Source organism: Oryctolagus cuniculus, chromosome 12 (genome assembly GCF_964237555.1).
Source record: "Oryctolagus cuniculus chromosome 12, mOryCun1.1, whole genome shotgun sequence".
Taxonomy (NCBI): domain Eukaryota; kingdom Metazoa; phylum Chordata; class Mammalia; order Lagomorpha; family Leporidae; genus Oryctolagus; species Oryctolagus cuniculus.
Window position 1 is genome coordinate 112,481,862 of NC_091443.1, and position 23,738 is coordinate 112,505,599.

Genomic DNA, 23,738 nt, shown 5'->3' on the forward strand with positions numbered 1-23,738 from the left:
CAGAGAGATAGAATGGAAGAGGAGCAGCTGGGACATGAACTGGTGTCCACTGGGAATGCCAGCATCTCAATTGGTGGCTGAACATACTGTGCCAGAGTGGAAGGCCCCAAAAGAAGTTCTTTAAAAGTGAATGCTCACTGCTAATATCCTCAGAGAGATTTTCTTCAAAAAATTTGTATTTACAAAATAATAAGGCTTGCAATAGTTTTAAAAAAGTATGTGTTGGGCTAGCGCTGTGGTGCAGTGGGTTAAAGCCCTGGCCTGAAGCGTTGGCATCCCATGTGGGTGCTGGTTCTAGTCCCGGCTGCTCCTCTTCCAATCCAGCTCTCTGCTGTGGCCTGGGAAAGCAGTAGAAGGTGCAGGGTGCTTGGGCTCCTGCACCCATTTGGAGACCCAGAAGAAGCTCCTGGCTCCTGGCTTCGGGTCAGCATAGCTCCGGCCATTGTGGCCATCTGGGAAGTGAACCAGCAGATGGAAGACCTCTCTCTCTGTCTTGTCCTCTCTATGTAACTCTGTCTTTCAAATAAATAAAATAAATCTTAAAAAAAAGTATGGGGCTGGCGCCATGGCTCACGTGGTCAATCTTCTACCTGCAGCACCAGCATCCCATATGGGCACCGGGTTCTAGTACTGGTTGTTCCTCTTCTAGTCCAGCTCTCTGCTGTGGTCCGGGAGGGCAGTGGAGGATGGCCCAAGTGCTTGGGCCCCTGTACCCACATGGGAGACCAAGAGGAAGCATCTGGCTCCTGACTTCGCATCAGTGCAGTGCCAGTCGTACCAGACATTTGGGGAATGAACCAATGGAAGGAAGACCTCTCTCTCTCTCTCTCTCTCTCTCTCTCTCTAACTCAACCTGTCACATTAAAAAAAAAAGCATGTGGACTCAAAAGAGCTCTAAATTAAAAACACAACTGCCAAAGTTGTTTTCAGTAGTTTTGATTTGTTAAGACTTATTTATTTATTTATTTGAAAAGCAGAGCTGCAGAGAGAGAAGAGGAGATAGAGAGAGAATCTTTTCTACAAGGGTTAAGTCCCCAGTATCTTCAGTGGTCAGACTGAGCCAGGCTGAAGCCAGGAGCCTGGAACTCCCACCAGGTTTCCCATGTAGGTGTGGGAATCCAAAACCTTGAGCCTTAAAATAAAACATTTATTTATTTGAAAAGGTAGAGCTACAGAGAGAGGGATCTTCAGCTGCTATTTCACTCCCCAAATGGCTGCACTGGCCAGAACTGGACCAGGCTGAAGCCAGGAGCCAGGAGTTTCTTTCAGGTCTCCCACATGGGTGCAGGGGTCCAAGCACTTGGGCTGTCTTCAGCTACTTTCCCAGGTGCATTAGCAGGGAGCTGGATCAGAGTGGAGCAGCCAGGACTCCACCCTCTGCAGCAGGCTGCAGCTTAACTTGCTGTGCCACAATGCCAGGCCCCTGCAAATGTTTTAAAAACTGAAGATTACGATGAGAAAAACCTTGCAGAAATTAGGAAGAGAAAAAAAAAAAACCTGACTAGATGGTCAGTGGAAAAGGAAATTAAAGCTGAATTTAGGTACTGGTTGTGAATTACAGGAGTTCCACCAACAGAACTGAAGGAAAACCCAGAGGAAGAAATCCCTACAGAAATATTTCAAGAAGAATCCAGAGTGGAGGATGCGTGTTTGCACAGTGAAAGCCTTGAGCGTTCAGACAAGACAGAATGACTGCTCAGAACCTGAGGGCGGCGATGTTTCCAGAAAGGAGGAGAAAGTTTTCACAGACATTGTCAGGACCCAGAATTGCATTAGCATCTTGATGATGGCATGAAAAGCTGGAACATCTGGACCAGTCCCTTAAACCTTCCGAGAGCACTGCAGCTGACCTGACAGGATGAGTGATGCCCAGCTTCAAGACTCAGGGGGGCTGGACACCCATACCCAAGGGTCCTCTCCCTGTGCTGTAGATTGGGAACCGAGGCTGCAGGCCAGCCCTGAAGTGTCCACTGCGCACAAGGGGAGTCTGGGGCCCCTCACACAGCCCTGAGCTCTGCGGGCTCCTCCACTGGGGGCCCATGCTCTGGCCGCAAGGGGAGTCCAGGGTTTCAACCTGGGAACAGCCTCACCACCTGTAGGTTACATGAAGGGCATCCTAGGTGACTGACGGTGAGAAACCACGTTGGGGAAAGTGGTGCTGATGGATCCAGGTGCTCATTGCACTGTTAAGCAGAGTGCAGGTGAAGCACAGCTTGTAAAACAGGGCAGTCCATTTCTGTCAGGATGTGCAGGTAGGGGCACGCTTCTAAAGTCTGCAAGGATCTACACCCAAAATGTGTATTTTGGGATTTAGGGTGACTTTGTTTGAAAAAGCAACAATTTTCCCACCCACTCATTCTGTGCTCAGATACCCACAAGAGCCACATCTGGGCCAAGCCGGAGCAGGAGCTGGGAACTCAAGCCAGGCCTCCCCTGTGGGTGACAGGGGACCCGAGGACCTGAGCCGTCCCTGCTGCCTCCCAGGGACTGCATAAGCAGGTGGCAGTCCCACTTAAAGTGCAGGCATCCTGGGTGGGGTCTTAACCACTGTGCCAAATGCCCACCCTGGATTAAGGGTGGTTCTTAGAGTGTACTTCTCAGCATTTTCCATATACTGCCAAAAAGCAAATGTGCACAGGGCTTTTTGGATTTTTTTTAAGCAGAGAAGTGTTCAGATACCCCCTCAACAAGGACAGGGAGGCCTAAAGGTTTGGACCAAGGAAGTAGGGAAGGGGATTTTTGGGCCATTTCCTTCCACCCAATTCCAGGACAGCCATGGGATCCTATGCAAAACAGCTTGTTCCTGAAGAACAGGACATGTTTCCTAAAACATTGGTTGCATCAGATTGAGAGTTACCTTCTTAGTAGTCAGTCATTTTTAAAAGCAAGTAGGCACACATAGAGACAGTGTGGGTGTGGGCCGAGCACCTGCTCCTTCTGCAAGCTGGAGACCTGCAGGCCCTGCCCCTGCCTCTGAGGGCTGCCACCTGGGATGTCAGGTGCCCAGCCAGGGCAGCATGGCCTGGATCTGGGAAATGCAGGAGAGAAGCAAAGACCATGTCTAAGGGCAGTTTGGAGCAGGGGTGCTTTCCACCCCTTGTCTTTGTCCCTCCCAGGCAGTGGGACCTCCGCTGTCCACTCTGGGCCATTTTACAAAATTGCCCCCAGAAACCTAACTTCTAGGAAGACAACTTCTGGGAAAACATGGGGGTTGCATTCCAGAGGGCACACACATGCCATCAGCACCTGAAAGTACTGTGTTTTGCATTAAGGAGCTCTGTCAGGAGGCCTGGAGTTCCAGCCTAGCCCTGTGCTGAGCCCTCATGAGGAAGGGGTGTGTGGGGGGAGTGCCAGGTCAGAGGCCGCCCCAGGGCAGGCACCTGCTTTCTCAGTCCTAGCTGGAGTCCAGCTGGGCTCTTGGCTCCTGCTACAAGCGCAGCCCACAGTGCAAACCCAGGCTGACCTCTGACCACAGAGCAGCAGCGGAAGGGAGACCAAGGGAAGCTCCAGTGGCAGCCACAGGTGCTAGCCCCAGTGGGTGTAATTGTGCTGCCACAAGAACCACACAAAGGATCCGTGCAGTCCTCAGTGTGATTCCACAGCAATGACCCCCACCAGGGAATCCCGTGTGGAGCCTCCCACATTGACTACCCAACGTCCCATACACACCCTGAGCCCGCGCAAGCAGCCACAGTGTTTTCAGAGTTTTGATGCACCAGCCTGCCAGAGTCAGGATCACCCAGCCCCTGTCAGTTCTCCCAGGCAGACTCAGGCATCTCCGCTCAGCTGGTTGCTGGGCACATGGGAACGAGCTGGTTCAGCTCTCACTTATGTCCAAAATGGCACCCACCCTCTCTCAGCTTGTTAAAGGATGCTGATGCAGGGTGGTCAGTAGAGCAGTGTTCCCCCCTTTTTTTTTTAAGTTTGTCATTCTCACCAGGCTCTTCCTGCAGCTTTAGCTCCAGTGGCTTGGGCTGCTTCAGACTGGTCTCAGCTTACTCCAGAGCTGGTGCTGAGGTTCTCAGCTGCTGGGGTCCTGAGTTGTGCATGTCCACACCCTCCACATAGGTCCACAGTGTCCCTCTAAATAACGTGGAGTTGGCTCTGCCATTTTCTCCTAAACTCTTCCCTGAGACTTCACTCTCCGCTTTTTGATAAACTCTTCTTGTAAACTAGAGCAGTAAGCTCCCTCTGTATTCTGCCATCTTGGATCTCTCCATCCATCTATATCTTTTTAAAAAATTATTTTTTTGAATGTCAGAGTTAGAGAGAGAGAGGGAGATTGACAGAGAGAGAGAGGTCTTTCATCTGCTGGGTCATTCCCCAGATGGTTGCAATGGCTGGGGCTGGGCTGCAACCGAACATCATCGGAGTCTCAATGTGGATGCAGGGGACCAAGCACACGGGTCATCCCTGCCTGCTTTTCCCAGGCCATTAGCAGGAATCTGGATCAGAAATGGAGCAGCCAGGAGTTGAACTGGCACCTACAGTGGATGCCAGCATCACAGGCAGAGACTCTGCCTGCGACACCATAATGTCAGCCCCGTTTGTTTTTCTTATTAAAGTTATGATATTAAATATAATACTTTAATTCACCCTTAAGATTATATATTATTTAGAAATAATATATACTGATAGCTCAAGATTGGCTGTTTTACATCTTAACTGTGTGAATGGGAGGACATTGCCTTTTTTTTTTTTAGGTTTATTTCATTTATTGGAAAGACAAAGTTACAGATAGAGGTAGAGACAGAGAGAGAGAGAGTGCAGGTTCACTCCCCAGATGGCTGTAAATGGCCAGAGCTGCACCGATCTGAAGCCAGGAGCCAGGAGCCAGGAACTTCCTCCGGGTCTCCCACGTGGGTGTGGGGGCCCAAGGACTTGGGTCATCTTGTACTACTTTCCCAGGCCATAGCAAAGAGCTGGATCAGAAGTGGAGCAGCTGGGACTAGAACCAGTGCCCATATGGGATGCTGGAGCTTCAGGCCAGGGCATTAAACCCTTGCGCCACAGCGCGGGCCCTAGGACTTTGCCTTTTCAATAAGTGGAGCACATCTACTTGGGTTTTCATTGTCTGTGGGATGCTGGGAGTAGATGTTAGCCCCTGTTGGGCTAAAGAGGCTTGAAGAGTTAGGACCTGAACCCGACGAGCCTGGGCGAAGACAATGCACAGCCTAATGGAATGTTCCTTGCCCAGCAGAGCCCCTACTTGGGACATTGCCAACTGCCAGGACTGCCAAGGTTTAGGATTTTTCAGTTCTAAGAGGGCAAGGAGGCAGCCAACTACAGCAGAAAAGATTTTATTTCAGCAGGGAGAGAATGGAAGGGTAGAGAGAATGGGAGTTCAGTCTGTCTGGACAGAGGTCAAAGTGGGGTTGGTGCCAGGCTTGGTTTTGCTGAAGGGCGCCCTGTCTTGAAGGCAGGCAGAGTCCGGGTCCCGAGGCTTTGAGGCAGGTGAGGTGGAGTCAGGCCCTTTGTGAGGCTGGAAGCTGGGGGCACATGTGCAGAGAGGCAGGCAGGTGGAGCTGGGGTGCCCCAGTCACCAGGTGGGTTCAGGGTCCCAGGCTAGGTCGAGGAGCCCTTTGGCTGAGCAGGCAGGGTGGGAGCTCCTGTCCATCATTTAGGCTGGGGCAGGCACCCTTTGATGAGGCCGGCGTGTTTGTGGTGCCACTGCCATTGAGGTAGTGTTGTCAGGGTGCCCCTGTCATTAGAGCAGTCCAGGATGTGGGCACCACAGTCAGATCAGGAGAGGTTGCGGTACCTCATTCAGATTTAGTAGAGTTTGGGTACCCCAGTCAGATTTAGAATGGGTTGGGGCACCCTGTCAGTTTGAGGAGAGGTTGTGGCAACCCTGTCAGATTTAGATGTTGGTGTGCCCCTGTTAGATTCAGGAGAGGTTGGGGTTTCTGTGTCATTGAAGTAGTGGGGGTCAGGATGCCCCCATCATTAGAGTAGTCCAGGGTGAGGTACCCATCAGATTCAGGAGAGGTTTGGGCACCCCATTCAAATTCAAGAGAAGTTGGGGCACCCCAGTCAGATTCCAAAGGGGTTGCGGCATCCCTGTCAGAATCAGAAGTTGAGGCAACCCAGTCCAATTCTGGAGAGGCTGGGACACCCTAGTCAGATTGAGGTGATGTTGGGGCACCCCATTCAGATTCAGGAGATGTTGGGGTAGCCCAGTGAGATTAAGGAGAGTTTGGGGTTTTCCTGACAGAGTCAGGAAAGGTTGGGGTGCCCCTGTCCTTGAAGCAGTCTGGGTTGGGCACCACTATCAGATTCAGGAGAGGTCATGGTACCTTTGTCACTGACAATGCAGGGTTGGGGTTCCCCATTTTGTGGCAGGTGGGGTGCTGGCACCCCTGTCATTGAGTCAGCTGGGCTTGGAGCACTCTACATGTGAAAGATGAGGTGCCAGTGTGCATCTGTGAGATTCAGGCAAGGTCACAGTACCCTTTTTGGTTTGGTAGGCCTAGTGGGGGTGCCCTTTCTAAGAAGCAGCTGGGGTCAGGTTGCCCCTGCGAGATTTAGCCGAGGACAGGACACCTCTGATGGTGAGGCAGGCAGGGTGAGGGTGTCACTGTGGTTGAATCAACCAAGATCAGGGCAAACCTGTAGGTGAGCCGGGCCAGGTAGTGCGGCCTTGTTGATGTTGCAGGCGGGTTCAGGCCTCCCTGTCAGTGTGGCAGGTGTGTTCATGGTGTCCTAGCAGTGTCATTGGTGTGTTCTGGGTGTCCCTGTCAGTGCAATGTGGATATTTGGTGTCCCTAGGGGTGTGGCAGGCTGGTTTAGGGTGTGCTGCTGGTGAGGCAGGCCATTTTGGGGTGCCCCCTGTCTATGTAGCAGGAGGGTTGTGGGCATACTTGTCACTGAAGAGTGTTGTTGGGGAAGCCTCTGTTGTGGCAGGCAGGTTTTGCGTGCTCCTTTCAGTGAATCAGGCTCGCTGTTGGGATCCTTGTCATTGAGGCAGGCAGATCCAAGAGCTCCTGTGGGTGTGGCAGGTGGGTTTTGGGCACTCCTCTCTGTGTAGCAGACACATTAATGGCATCCCTGTCATGAGGTGCAGTCAGAGAGCCTGTGTCATTGTGGCAGGCAGGTTTGGGGCATCTCGGCTGGTGTGACAACCAGGTTCAGGGCATCCCTGTTGGTGGGACGGCCAGGTTTGAGGCACCTCTGTTGGTGTGGCTGGCAGGTTTGGGTCATCTTTGTTGATATGGCTAGTGGGTTTGGGGCATCCCTGTTGTGGTTGGCAGGATTGGGGTGTCCCTGTTGGTGTCGCTGGCTGGTTTAAGGTATTGACATTGGTGTTGCCGGTGGGTTTGGGGTGTCCCTGTTGGTGTGGGTCGTGGATTTGTGTCATCCCTGTCTGTGTTACAGCCCGGTTTGGGGCATCTTTGTCGTGAGGTGGGCAGGTCGTGGAGGCCCTGTTGTGGTACACAGGATCAAGGTGCCCCTGTTTGAGTAGCAGGTGGTTTCAGGCATTGCTGTTGGTGTGGCTGGTGTGTTCAGGGCATCCCTGTTGGTGTGGCTGACAGGTTCGGGGGATCCCTGTTGGTGTGACATCAGGTTGGGGCATCCCTGTTTGTGTGACAGCTGGGTTCCAGGAGTCCCTTTTGATGTGGCTGGCAGGTTTAGGGCATCGCTGTTGGTGTGGCTGGCAGATTTGGAGCATCACTGTGTGGCTGGCGGGTCAGGGCTTTGCTGTTGGTGTGGATGGAGGGTTCTGGGTGTCCCTCTTGTGGTGGCTGGCAGTCTCAAGGCATCGCTGATGGTGTGGCTGGTGGGTTCGGGGCATCCGTCTTGGTGTGACAGCCGGGGTCAGGGCACTCTGTTGGTGTGGCAGCCTGGTTTAGGGCACTCCTGTTGGTGTGGCTGACAGGTTTGGGGCATCGCTATTGTTTGGTCTGGCATGTCTGGCGCATCCCTGTTGGTGTGGCTGGCAAGTTTGGCGTGTCCCTGTTGGTGTGGTTGGTGGGTTTGGAGCATCCCTGTTGGTGCAGCTGGTAGGTTCTGGGCATCCCTCTTGGTGTGGCAGCCAGGTTCCGGGTGTCCCTGTTTGTGTGACAGTTTTGGGGCACCCCTGTTGGTGTGGCTGGCAGGTTCAGGGCATCATTTTTGAAATGGCTGGTGGGTCTGGGGCATCCCTGTTGTGACTGGCAGGATTGGGGCATCCCTGATGGTGTGGCTGGTGGTCTCAGACCATCACTGTTGATGGGTGGCAGATTCGGGATGCCCCTGTAAGTGTGGTTGGCAGGTTCAGGGTACCTCTTTTAGTATTACAGGCAGGATCAAAGTGCCCCTGTCAGTGGGACAGGCAGGTTCAGGACCTCCCTATTGGTGTGACAGCTGGATTCAGGGCATCCCTGTTTGTGTGACAGCCGGGTTCAGGAAACCCCTGCTGGTGTGGCTGGAAGGTTCGGGGCATTGCTGTTGGTATGGCTGGCAGGTTCAGGGCATTGTTGTTGGTGAGGCTGGCAGGCTCAGGGCATCCCCATTGAGTGGCTGGCTTGTTTGGGGCATCCCTGTTGATATGGCTGGTAGGTTCAGGGATTTGCTATTGGTGTGTCTGGTAGCTTCAGGGAATCATTGTTGTTGTGACTGGCATCTTTGGAGCTTCCCTGTTGGTGTGACAGCCATGTTTGGGGCATCCCTATTGGTGTGACAGCCAGGTTCGGGGCAGCCCTCTTGGTGTGGCTAGCAGGTTCTGGGCATCCCTGTTGGTGTGGCTGGTGGGTTGAGGGTATAGCTGTTGGTGTGGCTAGCAGGTGTGGTCATTGCTGTTGGTATGCTTGGGGGGTTCAGGGCGTTGCTGTTCGTGTGACTGGCAGGTTTGAGGCATCCCTGTTGGTGTAACTGGAGGGTTTGGGGTGTCCCTGTCAATGTGGATGGTGAGTTTGGGGCATTGCTGTTGTTGTAGCTGGCATGTTTGGGACGTCCCTGTTGGTGTGACAGCCAGTTTTGGGACATCCTTCTTGGAGTGACCGCCAGGTTCGGGGCATCCCTGTTGATGTGGCTGGAAGGTTTGGGGCATCGCTGTAGGTGTGGCTGTTGGCTTCAGAGTATCCCTGTTCCTGTGGCTGGTCAGTTTGGGGCATCCCTGTTGGTGTTGCTGGTGGGTTCAGAACATCGCTGTTGGTCTGGCAAGTGGGTTCCAGGCATCTCTGTTGGTGTAACTGACAGGTTCAGGGCATCGTTTTGGAGTAGCTGGCAGGTTCGTGGCATCCTTGTTGGTGTGGCTTGTGGGTTCAGGACATCACTGTTGGTGTGGCTGGCAGGTTTTGGGCATCACTCTTGTTATGACAGCCAAGTACAGGGCATCCTGTTGGTGGGGTTGATAGGTTTGGGGCATCCCTCTTGTGACAGCCAGGTTCAGGGCACCCCTGTTGGTGTGACTGACAGGTTCAGGGTGTCCCTGTTGGTGTGGCTGACAGGTTTGGGGCATCCCTCTTATTATGACAGCTGAGTTCAGGGCATCCTGTTGGTGTGACTGACAGGTTCGGGGTGTCCCTGTTGGTGTGACTGATAGTTTCGGGGCATCCCTCTTGTTTTGACAGCCAGGTTGTGACAAGGTATCCCTGTTTGTGTTACAACTAGGTTCCAGGTGTTCCTATTGGTGTGGCTGGCAGGTTCGGGGCACCACTGTTGGTGTGGCTGTTGGTTCAGGGCATTGCTGTTGGTGTGGCTGGTGGGTTCAGGAAATTGTTGTTGGTTTGGCTGGCGAGTTCAAGGTGTTCCTCTTGGGGTGGCTGTCTGCCTCAGAGCATCGCTGTTGGTGTGGCTGGTGGGTTTGTGCAATCCCTGTTGGTTGGCTTACAGGTTCTTGACATCCTTGTTGGTGTGTCTTGCAGGTTCAGGGTACCGCTGTAAGTGTGGTTGGCAGGTTCAGGCTGCCCCTTTCAGTGTTACAGGCAGGATCAGGGTGCCCCTGTCAATGGGACAGGTAGGTTCAGGACCTCCCTGTTGGTGTGACAGCCAGATTCAGGGCACCACTGGTGGTGTGGCTGCAAGGTTCAGGGCATCACTGTTGTTAAGTCTGGTGGGCTCAGGGTGTCCCTGTTCATGGGGCTGGTTGGGTTCAGGGTGTAGCTGTTGGTGTGGCTAGCAGGTTTGGTCATCGCTGTTGATATAGCTGGCAGGTTCAGGGCATTGCTGTTGGTGTGGCAGGCAGGTTTGAGGAATCCCTATTGGTGTAACTGGTGGGTTTGCGGCATTGCTATTGGCATGACTGGCAGTTTTGAGGCATAGCTGTTGTGGCTGTCATGTTTGGGGCTTCCCTGTTGGTGTAACAGCCAAGTTTGGGGCATCCCTGCTGGTGTGGCTTCCAGGTTCAGGCATCCCTGTTGATGTGGCTGGTGGGATCATTTGTCACTGTTGGTGTGGCTGGTGGTTTTGGGGCATCCCTGTCGGTGTGGTTGGCAGGTAGGGGCATCCTTTTGGTGTGGCTGGCAGTTTTGGGGCGTCATTGTTGGTTGGCTTTCGTGTTCAGGGCACCTCTGTTTTTGTGCCTGGCAGGTTCAGGGCATTGCTGGTGGTGTGCCTGGCAGGTTCAGGGCATCCCTGTTAGTGTGGCTGGTGGTTTCAAGGCACCGCTGTTGGTGAGGCTGGTGGATTCGGGGCATCCCTGTTGCTGGGATGGCAGGTTCGGAGCATCCCTCTTGATGCTGCTGGCAGGTTCAGGGCATCGCTGTTGGTGTGACTGGAGGGTTCAGGGCTTGAACTTGGACCCTCTTCCACTGCTTTCCCAGGCCACAGCAGAGAGCTGGATTGGAAGTAGAGTGGCTGGGACTTGAACTGGCGCCTGTATGGGATGCTACTGCTATAGTAACCTGCTGTGCCACAGCGCTGCCCTTGAAGTTATTTTAAAAGGTGATTTCCTTGAGCTGGCCGACATCCCATGTGGGTGCTGGTTCTAGTCCCAGCTGATCCTCTTCCCATCCAGCTCTCTGCTACGGCCTGGGAAAGCAGTGGAGCATGGTCTAGGTCCTTGGGCCCCTGCACCTGCATGGGGACCCGGAGGAGGCTCCTGGCTCCTGGCTTCAGATAGGTGCATCTCCAGCCATTGCGGTCTGTAACTCTACCTTTCTGATACATGAATAAATTTTAAAAAAGTGATGCCTCTAGTCCCTTCAGATTGACAGTAATTTTAACCTTAAGGCTTTGGTTGGTATAAAATATAAAAATAGTTACAATAACTGGTATAGTTGAAATTTAAATTTTTCATTTAAGATTTAATTTATTTTTATTTTTTATTTATTTTTTAAACTTTTATTTAATGAATATAAATTTCCAAAGTACGGCTTATGGATTACAATGGCTTCCCCACCCATAACGTCCCTCCCACCCGCAACCCTCCCCTTTCCCCTCCCTCTCCCCTTCCATTCACATGAGGATTCATTTTCGATTCTCTTTATATACAGATCAGTTTAGCATACATTAAGTGAAGATTTCAACAGTTTGCTCCCACACAGAAACAGAAAGTGAAAAATAATAGATGATTTTTTAAATGATGATGAAATCAGATCAGACCTATTGTCATTTAATTTAATGTTTAATCCCAGTGAGGGTCACATTGGGAATTGATAATTTCTTCTTCTTCTTTTTTACAGAAGATAAGTTTAGTATACATTAAGTAAAGATTTCAACAGTTTGCACCCCCATTTTTTGGTATCCTCTTCTATTTCTTTCTTTAAGATTTTGTAATTCTCATCGTAGAGATCTTTAACGTCCTTGGTTAAGTTTATTCCAAGGTATTTGATTGTTTTTGTAGCTATTGTGAATGGGATTGATCTTAGCAGTTCTTTCTCAGCCATGGCATTGCTTGTGTATACAAAGGCTGTTGATTTTTGTGCATTGATTTTATATCCTGCCACTTTGCCAAACTCCTCTATGAGTTCCAATAGTCTCTTAATAGAGTTCTTTGGATCCTCTAAGTAAAGAATCATATCGTCTGCAAAGAGGGATAGTTTGACTTCTTCCTTCTCAATTTGTATTCCTTTGATTTCTTTTTCTTGTCTGATGGCTCTGGCTGAAACTTCCAGAACTATGTTAAATAGCAGTGGTGAGAGTGGGCATCCCTGTCTGGTGCCAGATCTCAGTGGAAATGCTTCCAACTTTTCCCCATTCAATAGGATGCTGGTCGTGGGTTTTTCATAAATTGCTTTGATTATATTGAGGAATGTTCCTTCTATACCCAATTTGCTTAGAGTTTTCATCATGGAAGGGTGTTGAATTTTATCAAATGCTTTCTCTGCATCTATTGAGGTAATCATATGGTTTTTCTTCTGCAGTATGTTAATGTGGTGAATCACATTGATTGATTTGCGAATGCTGAACCATCACTGCATACCAGGGATAAATCCCACTTGGTCTGGGTGGATGATTTTCCTGATGTGTTGTATTCTATTGGCGAGAATTTTATTGATGATTTTTGTGTCTATGTTCATCAGGGATATTGGTCTGTAATTTTCTTTCAGTGCTGCATCTTTCTCTGGCTTAGGGATTAAGGTGATGCAGGCTTCATAGAAAGAATTTGGGAGAATTCCATCTTTTTGGATTGTTCTGAATAATTGTTTGAGAAGAAATGGAAATAGTTCTTCTTTAAATGTCTGGTAGAATTCAGAAGTGAATCCATCTGGCCCTGGGCTTTTCTTTGTTGGGAGGGCCTTTATTACTGTTTCAATTTCTGTCTCAGTTATGGGTCTATTTAGGTTTTCTATGTCTTCCTGGTTCAATTTAAGTAGATTGCATGTGTCCAGGAATCTATCCATTTCTGATAGATTTTCTTGTTTGCTGGCATACAAGTCCTTATAGTAATTTCTGATGATTCTTTTTATTTCTGTGGTGTCTGTTGTTACGTTTCCTTTTTCATCTCTGATTTTATTGATTTGGGTCTTTTCTTTTTTTAGTTAGGTGGGCCAATGGAGTCTCAATTTTGTTTATTTTTTCAAAAAACCAGCTCTTCGCTTGGCTGATTTTTTTGTAATGTTTTTTTTTTTTTCAATTCAAACCTGTTAATTTCTTCTCTGATTTTAATTATTTCTCTTCTCCTACTAGATTTGGGTTTGGTTTGCTGCAGTTTTTCTAGGTCCTTGAGATGCGCTGAAAGGTATTTTATTTGGTGTCTTTCCAATCTCTTGATATAGGCCCCGATTGGTATAAACTTGCCTCTCAATACTGCTTTTGCCGTATCCTATAAGTTTTGATATGTTGTGTTGTTATCCTCATTTACTTCCAGAAAGTTTCTGATTTCTCTTTTGATTTCTTGAATGACCCAGTGTTCATTCAGGAGCATGTTGTTCAGTCTCCATGTGTTTGCATACTTTCTGGGGTTCCCTGAGTTGCTAATTTCCAGCTTCATTCCGCTGTGGTCTGAGAAGCTGCATGGTATGATTCTAATTCTTTTAAATTTGCTGAGACTTGCTGTATGTGATCAATCCTAGAGAAGGTTCCATGCACTGCTGAGAAGAATGTAAAGACTTTAGATGTAGGCTTGAAAGTTCTGTAGATATCTGTTAGATCCATTTGGGCTATAGTGTCGTTTAAATCTACTGTATCCTTGTTGATCTTCTGTCCTGTTGATCTGTCTATTTCTGAGTATGGAAGTCCCCCAGTACAATTGTATTGGAATCTAAGTCTCCCTTTAAGTCCCTTAACATATCTTTTAAATAGACGGGTGTCCTGTAATTAGGTGCATATACATTGATAATTGTTACATCTTCCTGTTTAATTGAACCGTTAATCATTACATAGTGCCCCTCTTTGTCTCTCTTAACAGTTTTTGTATTAAAGTTTATTTTGTCTGATATTAATATGGCTACACCTGCTTTTTTTTTGTTGGCATGGAATATCTTTTTCCAACCTTTCACTTTCAGTCTGCATGCCTCTTTGTTAGAGAGATGTTTTTCTTGTAGGCAACAAATAGTTGGGTTGTGTTCCTTAAGCCAGTCAGCCAATCAGTGTCTTTTAACTGAAGAGTTAAGTCCATTCACGTTTAATGTGACTATTGATACATAGTGACTTTGCCCTGCCATTTGCCAAAGATCAGTTCTAATATATGCTTTGAGCTTCCCATGCTCTTTTACTGGTAGGTGTTCTTCCTTTCCCTTCTTTCATATTGATGGCCGTGTTTCTGTGTTTCTGAGTGTAGCACATCTTTAAGTATCTTTTGCAGTGCTGGACGAGTGGCGGCAAAGTCTTTCAATTTCTGTTTGCTATGAAAGGTCTTTATTTCACCTTCATTCACAAATGAGAGCTTAGCAGGATATAATATTCTGTTCTGGCAATTTTTCTCTCTTAGCACCTGTGCTATGCCTCGCCATTCCCTCCTAGCCTGTAGTGTTTCTGATGAGAAGTCTGCTGTGAGTCTGATTGGAGATTCTCTGAGAGTAATCTGACGTTTCTCTCTTGCACATTTTAGGATCTTTTCTTTAGGTTTCACTGTGGTGAGTTTAATTATAACGTGTCGTGTTGAGGATCTCTTTTGGTCATGTTTACTGGGGGTTCTATGAGCTTCCTGTACTAGGATTTCTCTGTCCTTCTCCAGACCCAGAAAGTTCTCTGCTAGTATCTCACTAAAAAGGCCTTCTAATCCTTTCTCTCTCTCCATGCCTTCAGGAACTCCTAGAACTCGAATGTTGGTTTTTTTAATAGTATCCTGTAGATTCCCAACAATATTTTTTAGATTTCTAATTTCCTCTTCTTTTCTTTGGTTTGACTGTATGTTTTCCTGTGCTCTGTCTTCTAAGTCCAATGTTCTCTCTTCTGCTTCACCCATTCTGTTTTTAAGGCTCTCTAATGTGTTTGTCATTTGATATATTGAGCTCTTCATTTCATTTTGATTTCTCTTCACTATCACACTTTCCTGTTCTACTACTTTCTGCATTTCATTTTGATTCTTCCTTAAAATTTCATTTTCATGAGAGAGATTTTCAATCTTGTCCAATAAGGATTTCTGTAGTTCAAGGATTTGCTTTTGGAAACTTTTATGTTCTTATTATAAATTTTTTGCAATCCGTATCTTGCATTTCTTCTATCTCATCATCTTCATAATCTTGGCTTGGTGTGTTTTGTTTATTTGGAGGCATCATAGTGTCATCGTTGATCTTGTTCCCTCGATTTCTGTGTTTATTGCTTGGCATGGTTAATTCTTTTTCCCTCACGGTGAGGTGTTATTTTTTTATGCTATGTCTGTGTTAAGTGGACTGCCTGCTGTTGGAGGAGCCTTGGAGGCTTGTGATGAGTGTGGCCTGAGAGCTCTGCTTGGTTCTTCAGGGTTACAGGTGTGCCAATGTTATGCATGGTAAATCTCTATTTATTTATTCATTTATTTATTTTATTTTATTTTTTGTTCAGGAGGTAAGTAATACTGCAAGGCTGAGCAGAATGGATGGTATTTAGCTTCAGATCTCTGGCTTCTACCCAAAGAGTCTGTGCAGGCTCGGTTTCTCCTGTGGACTCCCACTGGGTTTCCTAGGCTACTGGATTGTAGCCTTAAGTGTCCCCTTTTATTATGTATATCCCAGCTCTTTGTCTCTTGCTAGCCTTTGCAAGGTTGGCGGAGAGTGGAACTTGTCTGTACCAGTATGCCCCCACCTTTTTTTTATTTTTATTTTTTTCCCTTCTCTCCTGTAGTCTGTTGAACTTTACCACTTCAAAGCCTGCTTCCCTCTAAAATTCTGTCTGCCGTTTCCCCACCAATGTCTCCGGTTACTGAGCTCACCTCCGCTTCCAGCGCCGATGTGTGGACTCGGAGCCCTAGGCATCCCTCCTCTCCCCGCTGGTGTCTGTGTCACATCGACTCCCCTTCCCGTACTGCTGCTCAGACTCTGCAGTTCCCATGGTTCGGCTTCCGCGCAGTGGGCGACCCTGCTCTCCCAGTAGGTCCTCTGAGTCACTGCAAATAGCTCCGGAAGAGTTTCCTCTGCAATTTTTTTTCCTGATCCTTTTTTTCTTTTAAAAGTAGTGTTTTAATTTAATTTAATTTAATTTAATTTAATGTTTCCAGGTATTTTTTGTTAACTGGGGAAAAGTAAAAGCCCATTTGATGGATTTTTGTGAAATTGTGAGAGATGAACAAGCTCAGGATGAATTGGTGGTAACTGTGGAGGCTGATTTTGTGCTGAGATTTTAGAATCATCACGATTTCCAAAAAGATCAGTTTTCACCAGATCTATGTGTTTGTGTAAATTTTAACATCTTCCAAGACAATGTAAAGTATCTGTTTTTAATATACATGTATCAATTTCTCAGGTAAATATGAGGGCTTGCAAATTAGATATTGAACCCATTGCCACCTGTTTTATATTAATACAGTTAAAAATAATATTTTAAAATGATGGAGGTAGCTGAGAATTCAGTCATACTTTTGTTAGAATGATTACCAAATAGAATAAACAGTGTGTGTGTGTGTGTGTGTGTGCGTGTGCCATCTTTATGAGGTTCAGTGCTGGCTCAGCCCTCTCCTTCAGTAACTGGAGTGGTTGTTCACCCTTTGTTCTGTATTTAGAAGAAAGGTCATCAGCAGAGAGTAATGTGTTTCTTTACAAGTTTGAGAGAGAACAACCTTATGAGCAACTGTATTTGGTGTTTTTCATTTCTTCTTGGTTAACAAACTTTTTGGGGTTTTCAAATATTCTTGATTTATTTTGATATTTTGTGTTTTTTTCTGAGGAATAATGTATTCAAAATTTAGAATTTATTGTTTTTTTTTAAAGAGTTTCTTTATGTGAAAGCAGAATAACAGGTAAAGAAGGAGAAATACACAGAGAGATCTTCCATCCTCTGGTTCACTTCTCAAATGGCCTCAGCAGATGAGTCTGGACCAAACCAGAACTGGTCTCCCACATGGGTGCAGGGGCGCAGGTATTTGACCGTTTTCCACTACCTTCCCAAGCACATTAGCAGAAAGATGTACTGGCAGTGGAGTAGATGGGATTTGAACTCTGGCATTCCAAAATGGATGCTGGCTTTGCAAATGGTGCTAAGCCACAATATTGCCCCCTAATATTTATTGATTGATGTTCTTTGTAAATTATTTATTTCATTTATTTGAAAGGCAGAGTTACAGAGAGTGGCAGAGGTCTTCTACTTGCTGGATAACTCCCCAAATGGCCACAACCGCCCATTCTGAGCCAGGCTAAAGCCAGGAGCCAAGAGCCTCTTCTGGGTCTCCCATGTGGGTGCAGGGGCAAGCACTTGGACCATCCTCCACTGCTTTCCTGGCCATAGCAGAGATCTGGATCTGAAATGGAGCAGCCAGGACTTGAGCTGCCACCCATAAAAATGGGATGCCAGTGCTGCAGATGTTCTTAACCCACTGTGCCACAATGCTGGCCTCCCTGTAAATGATTTATTAGTGTGATTCTTTAAAATTTTTCTCCATGTTAGCTTTCTGTTCATGTTTCTTAATTTTTGTCATAGATTTATCATTTCTACCATTTTATGATTTATTTCTGCTTTACTCTATTTTCTTGTTTTCCTCTAAGTTAGGGAACGTTTCTAACACACATACCATGTAAAGCACAATATAAAAACACTTAGGCACTCACAGCCCCACTCAGTGAGATATTGCATAAAATGAGGTCTGCTGTGTTTCCTGTGCTATCCAAAGGTAAAACCATCCTTTTGAATTTAGTGGTTATCATTTCTATTCCTGTTTTCAAATTTTCAATGTTAAATTGAACTATGATAGGCATTTTTGTGCACAACACCTTGCTAACCTGTGTGAGGATTATTCTAGGAGTTAGTCAAAGGTGTAGAATTTTGGAGTTATGGTATGTGTATGTATTGAGCCTTATTGATATGTTCAAATTATTCTCTACAATGGTTGTACCGCTTGATACTGTCCCCTCAAGGGTGTGGAAGTGAGCATTGTTCCTTGCTCTTGCTAGCTCACATTGTTTGTTTCTTCTAAGAACTCTCTTGAGCTCATTTATTCTGAGATGTTTACCTTGAGTTTTTGCAGATGTCTGCCTCACAATAGGGGTGGGTGTTTGCCCTCATGTTCAAGATGCTTCTTGGGTATGTATGTCCCATATCAGAGGACCTGCCAAGTGTGAGTCTGGCTCTGCTCCTGATTTCAGCTTCCTGCTAATCTCAGCCTTGGAGTTGGTGGTGATGGCTTACATCCTTGGGTCTCTGCCACCTGTGTGGTGGAAGCAGGTTGAATTCCCTGCCCCTGATTTCAGCCTGTTCCATCCCTGCCTACGTAGGGCATCTGAGGGAGTGATACTATCTGTTTCTCTTTCTTTTCCTGCCTTTCAAATAAATAAAATATACAGATAAGCTAAAAACATTCATACATCAGAGTATTACTTGCTTTTTACCACACATTTTTTGCCATTTTTGTATTTTCTGGTGTTATTTTTATTTTTCAAAGGACTTTAAATGTATCTAGAAGCTTGAGTGTTTGTATCTAAATATGGTGGTTCATTTTTCGTTTTAGTGTATTTGTGAAGGACATGTGCCCCAAATATAGGCAGCTTTTAAAATGTAAGCATTGAGTCACTGATGCTCTGAAGAAGCTGTACATACAGTTTATGGTCCTACATGTGCCTGATGTTTTCCCCCATTCAATATGATTTAAAATCATCGTTTAAAATGTGTTCACTGACCTGTCATAAATTGCTGGTAGTCATGCTCCCCTCTCTCCTTTTCTATTTTAGCCTCTCCTTGTAATCTAAACATTTGGTGATGTATTTTTATGTTATAATGTCTATATAAAATTTTTTTTTTCTTTTTTTTTTTTTAACTTTTATTTAATGAATATACGTTTCCAAAGTACGAATAATGGATTACTATGGCTTCCCCCCCATACCGTCCCACCCACAACCCTCCCCTTTCCCACTCCCTCTCCCCTTCCATTCACATCAAGATTCATTTTCGATTATCTTAATATACAGAAGATCAGCTTAGTATACATTAAGTAAGGATTTCAACAGTTTGCTCCCACACAGAAACATAAAGTGAAAAATAATAGATGATTTTTTTTAATGATGATGAAATCAGATCAGACCTATTGTCATGTTTAATCCCAGTGAGAGTCAAGTTGGGAGTTGATAGTTTCTTTTCTTTTCTTTTCTTTTTTTTTTTTTTTTTTTTTTTTTTTTTTTTTTTACAGAGGATCAGTTTAGTATGCATTAAGTAAAGATTTCAACAGTTTGCACCCCCATAGAAACACAAAGTGAAATATATTATTTGAGTACTCATTATAGCATTAAATCTCAATGCACAGCACATTAAGGACAGAGATCCTACATGAGGAGTAAGTGCACAGTGACTCCTGTTGTTGACTTTACCAATTGACACTCCTGTCTATGGCATCAGTAATCTCCCTATGCTCCAGTCATGAGTTTCCAAGGCTATGGAAGCCCCTTGAGTTCTCCGACTCTTATCTTGTTTAGACAAGGTCATAGTCAAAGTGGAGGTTCTCTCCTCCCTTCAGAGAAAGGTACCTCCTTCTTTGAAGACCTGTTCTTTCCACTGAGATCTCACTCACAGAGATCTTTTGCCAGAGTGTCTTGGATTTCCATGCCTGAAATACTCTCATGGGCTTTTCAGCCAGATCTGAATGCCTTTAGGGCTGATTCTGAGGCCAGAGTGCTATTTAGGGCATCTGCCATTCTATGAGTCTGCTGAGTATCTCACTTCCCATGTTGGATCACTCTCCCCTTTATTTATTCTATCGGTTAGTGTTAGCAGGTACTAGACTTGCTTATGTGCTCCCTTTGACTCTTAGTCCTTTCATTATGATCAATTGCGAACTGAAATTGATCACTTGGACTAGTGAGATGGCATTGGTACATGCCACCTTGATGGGATTAAATTGGAGTCCCCTGGTATGTTTCTAACTCTACCATTTGGGGCAAGTCAGCTTGAGCATGTCCCAAATTATATATCTCTTCCCTCTCTTATTCCTACTCTTATGTTTAACAGGGATCACATTTCAGTTAAATTTCAACACTTAAGAATAACTGTGTATTAATTACAGAATTGAATCAGTCATATTAAGTAGAACAGACAAAAAAACTACTAAGAGGGATAATGTATTAAGTTGTTCATTAACAGTCAGGGCTATGCTGATCAAGTCACCGTTTCCCATAGTGTCCCTTTCACTTCAACAAGTTTCCATTTTGGTGTTCAGTCAGTTGTCACCGATCAGGGAGAACATATGGTATTTGTCCCTTTGGGACTGGCTTATTTCACTCAGCATGATGTGTTCCAGATTCCTCCATTTTGTTGCAAATGACTGGATTTCGTTGTTTCTTACTGCAGTATAGTATTCTAAAGAGTACATATCCCATAATTTCTTTATCCAGTCTACCGTTGATGGGCATTTAGGTTGGTTCCAGGTCTTAGCTATTGTGAATTGTGCTGCAATAAACATTAGGCTGCAGACTGCTTTTTTGTTTGCCAATTTAAATTCCTTTGGGTAAATTCCAAGGAGTGGGATGGCTGGGTCGAACGGTAGGGTTATCTTCAGGTTTCTGAGGAATCTCCAGACTGATTTCCATAGTGGCTTAACCAGTTTGCATTCCCACCAACAGTGGGTTAGTGTCCCTTTTTCCCCACATCCTCGCCAGCATCTGTTGTTGGTAGATTTCTGCATGTGAGCCATTCTAACCGGGGTGAGGTGGAACCTCATTGTGGTTTTGATTTGCATTTCTCTGATTGCTAATGACCTTGAACATTTTTTCATGTGCCTGTTGGCCATTTGGATTTCCTCTTTTGAAAAATGTCTATTGAGGTCCTTGGCCCATCTCTTAATTGGGTTGTTGGTTTTGTTTTTGTGGAGTTTCTTGATCTCTTTGTAGATTCTGGTTATTAACCCTTTATCTGTTGCATAGTTTGCAAATATTTTTTCCCATTCTGTCGGTTGTCTCTTCACTCTCCTGACTGTTTCTTTTGCAGTACAGAAACTTCTCAATTTGATGCAATCCCAATAGTTAATTTTGGCTTTGACTGCCTGTGCCTCCCGGGTCTTTTCCAGAAACTCTTTGCCTGTGCCAATATCTTGAAGGGTTTCTCCAATGTTCTCTAGTAACTTGATGGTGTCAGGTCGTAGATTTAGGTCTTTAATCCATGTTGAGTGGATTTTTGTGTAAGGTGTAAGGTAGGGGTCTTGCTTCATGATTCTGCACGTGGAAATCCAATTTTCCCAGCACCATTTATTGAATAGACTGTCCTTGCTCAAGGAATTAGTTTTAGATCCTTGATCAAATATAAGTTGGCTGTAGATGTTTGGGTTGATTTCTGGTATTTCAATTCTGTTCCATTGGTCTATCCTTCTGTTTCTGTACCAGTACCATGCTGTTTTGATTACAACTGCCCTGTAGTATGTCCTGAAATCTGGTATTGTGATGCCTCCGGCTTTGTTTTTGTTGTACAAGATTGCTTTAGCTATTCGAGGTCTCTTGTGCCTCCATATAAATTTCAGCACCAATTTTTCCAGATCTGAGAAGAAGGTCTTCGGTATCTTGATTGGTATTGCATTGAATCTATAAATTGCTTTTGGGAGAATGGACATTTTGATGATATTGATTCTTCCAATCCATGAGCATGGCAGATTTTTCCATTTCTTGGTATCCTCTTCTATTTCTTTCTTTAAGGTTTTGTAATTTTCATCGTAGAGATCTTTAACATCCTTGGTTAAGTTTATTCCAAGGTATTTGATTGTTTTTGTAGCTATTGTGAATGGGATTGATCTTAGAAGTTCTTCCTCAGCCATGGCATTGTCTGTGTATACAAAGGCTGTTGATTTTTGTGCATTGATTTTATACCCTGCTACTTTGCCAAACTCTTCTATGAGTTCCAATAGTCTCTTGGTAGAGTTCTTTGGGTCCCCTAAATAAAGAATCATGTCATCTGCAAAGAGGGATAGTTTGAGTTCTTCCTTCCCAATTTGTATCCCTTTAATTTCTTTTTCTTGCCTAATAGCTCTGGCTAGAACCTCCAGAACTATATTGAATAGCAGTGGTGAGAGTGGACATCCCTGTCTGGTCCCAGATCTCAGTGGAAATGCTTCCAACTTTTCCCCATTCAATAGGATGTTGGCTGTGGGTTTTTCATAGATTGCTTTGATTGTATTGAGGAATGTTCCTTCCAAACCCAGTTTGCTTAGAGTTTTCATCATGAACGGGTGTTGTATTTTATCAAATGCTTTCTCGGCATCTATTGAGAGAATCATATGGTTTTTCTTCTGCAGTCTGTTAATGTGGTGTATCACATTGATTGTCTTGCGCACATTAAACCATCCCTGCATACCAGGGATAAATCCCACTTGGTCTGGGTGGATGATCTTTCTGATGTGTTGTTGCATTCTATTGGCGAGAATTTTATTGAGGATTTTTGCATCTATGTTCATCAGGGATATTGGTCTGTAATTCTCTTTCAGTGCTGCATCTTTTCCCGGCTTAGGAATTAAGGTGATGCTGGCTTCATAGAAAGAATTTGGGAGGATTCCCTCTTCTTCAATTGTTCTGAATAGTTTGAGAAGAATTGGAGTTAGTTCTTCTTTAAATGTCTGGTAGAATTCAGCAGTGAATCCATCTGGTCCTGGGCTTTTCTTTGTTGGGAGGGCCTTTATTACTGTTTCAATTTCTGTCTCAGTTATGGGTCTGTTTAGGTTTTCGATGTCTTCCTGGTTCAATTTAGGTAGGTTGCATGTGTCCAGGAATCTATCCATTTCTGGTAGGTTTCCCTGTTTGCTGGCATACAAGTCCTTGTAGTAATTTCTGAGGATTCTTTTTATTTCTGTGGTGTCTGTTGTTACATTTCCTTTTTCATCTCTGATTTTATTGATTTGGGTCTTTTCTCTTCTTTTTTTAGTTAGTTGGGCCAATGGGGTGTCAATTTTGTTTATTTTTTCAAAAAACCAGCTCCTCGTTTGGCTGATTTTTTGTAATGTTTTTCTTGATTCAATCCTGTTGATTTCTTCTCTGATTTTAATTATTTCTCTTCTCCTACTAGATTTGGGTCTGGTTTGCTGTAGGTTTTCTAGATCCTTGAGGTGAATAGAAAGCTCATCTATTTGGTGCCTTTCCAATTTCTTGATGTAGGCACCTATTGATATAAACTTTCCTCTTAACACTGCTTTTGCTGCGTCCCATAAGTTTTGGTATGTTGTGCTGTTATCCTCATTTACTTCCAGAAAGTTTTTGATTTCTCTTTTGATTTCTTCTATGACCCATTGTTCATTCAGGAGCATGTTGTTCAATCTCCATGTGTTTGTGTATGCTCTAGGGATTCCTGAGTTGTTCATTTCCAACTTCATTCCTTTATGGTCTGAGAAGCTGCATGGTATGATTCTAATTCTTTTGAATTTGCTGAGACTTGCTTTATGGCCTAGTATGTGGTCAATCCTAGAGAAGGTTCCATGTACTGCTGAGAAGAATGTATAATCTTTAGCTGTAGGATTGAAAGTTCTGTATATATCTGTTAGATCCATTTGGGCTATAGTGTCGTTTAAATCTACTGTATCCTTGTTGAGCTTCTGTCCGGATGATCTGTCTATTTCTGAGAGTGGAGTATTGAAGTCCCCCAGTACTATTGTATTGGGGTCTAAGTCTCCCTTTAAGTCCGTTAACAAATCTTTTAGATAAACCGGTGCCCTGTAGTTAGGTGCATATACATTGATAATTGTTATATCTTCCTGTTGAATTGATCCCTTAATCATTATGTAGTGTCCCTCTTTGTCTCTCTTAATGGTTTTTGTGGTAAAGTTTATGGTGTCTGATATTAAGATG

General features: G+C 45.2%; 1 long non-coding RNA gene across 25 annotated transcripts in view; it reads left to right on the forward strand.

The window, feature by feature from the left end:
- The window catches only part of LOC103345356 (uncharacterized), a 227,216-nt gene that overhangs the window by 66,935 nt on the left and 136,543 nt on the right, over positions 1-23,738 (forward strand). For 23 of the 25 annotated variants that reach the window (XR_011381133.1, XR_011381135.1, XR_011381136.1 and 20 more), the window contains one exon: positions 1,562-2,252. The exons of 1 other annotated variant lie outside the window; for it this stretch is intronic. This is a non-coding gene — a long non-coding RNA (uncharacterized lncRNA). Of the gene's footprint in view, positions 1-1,561; positions 10,103-10,165; positions 18,773-23,738 lie in introns of those variants that run through there. One more of the 25 variants, XR_011381144.1, reaches the window with a different exon arrangement.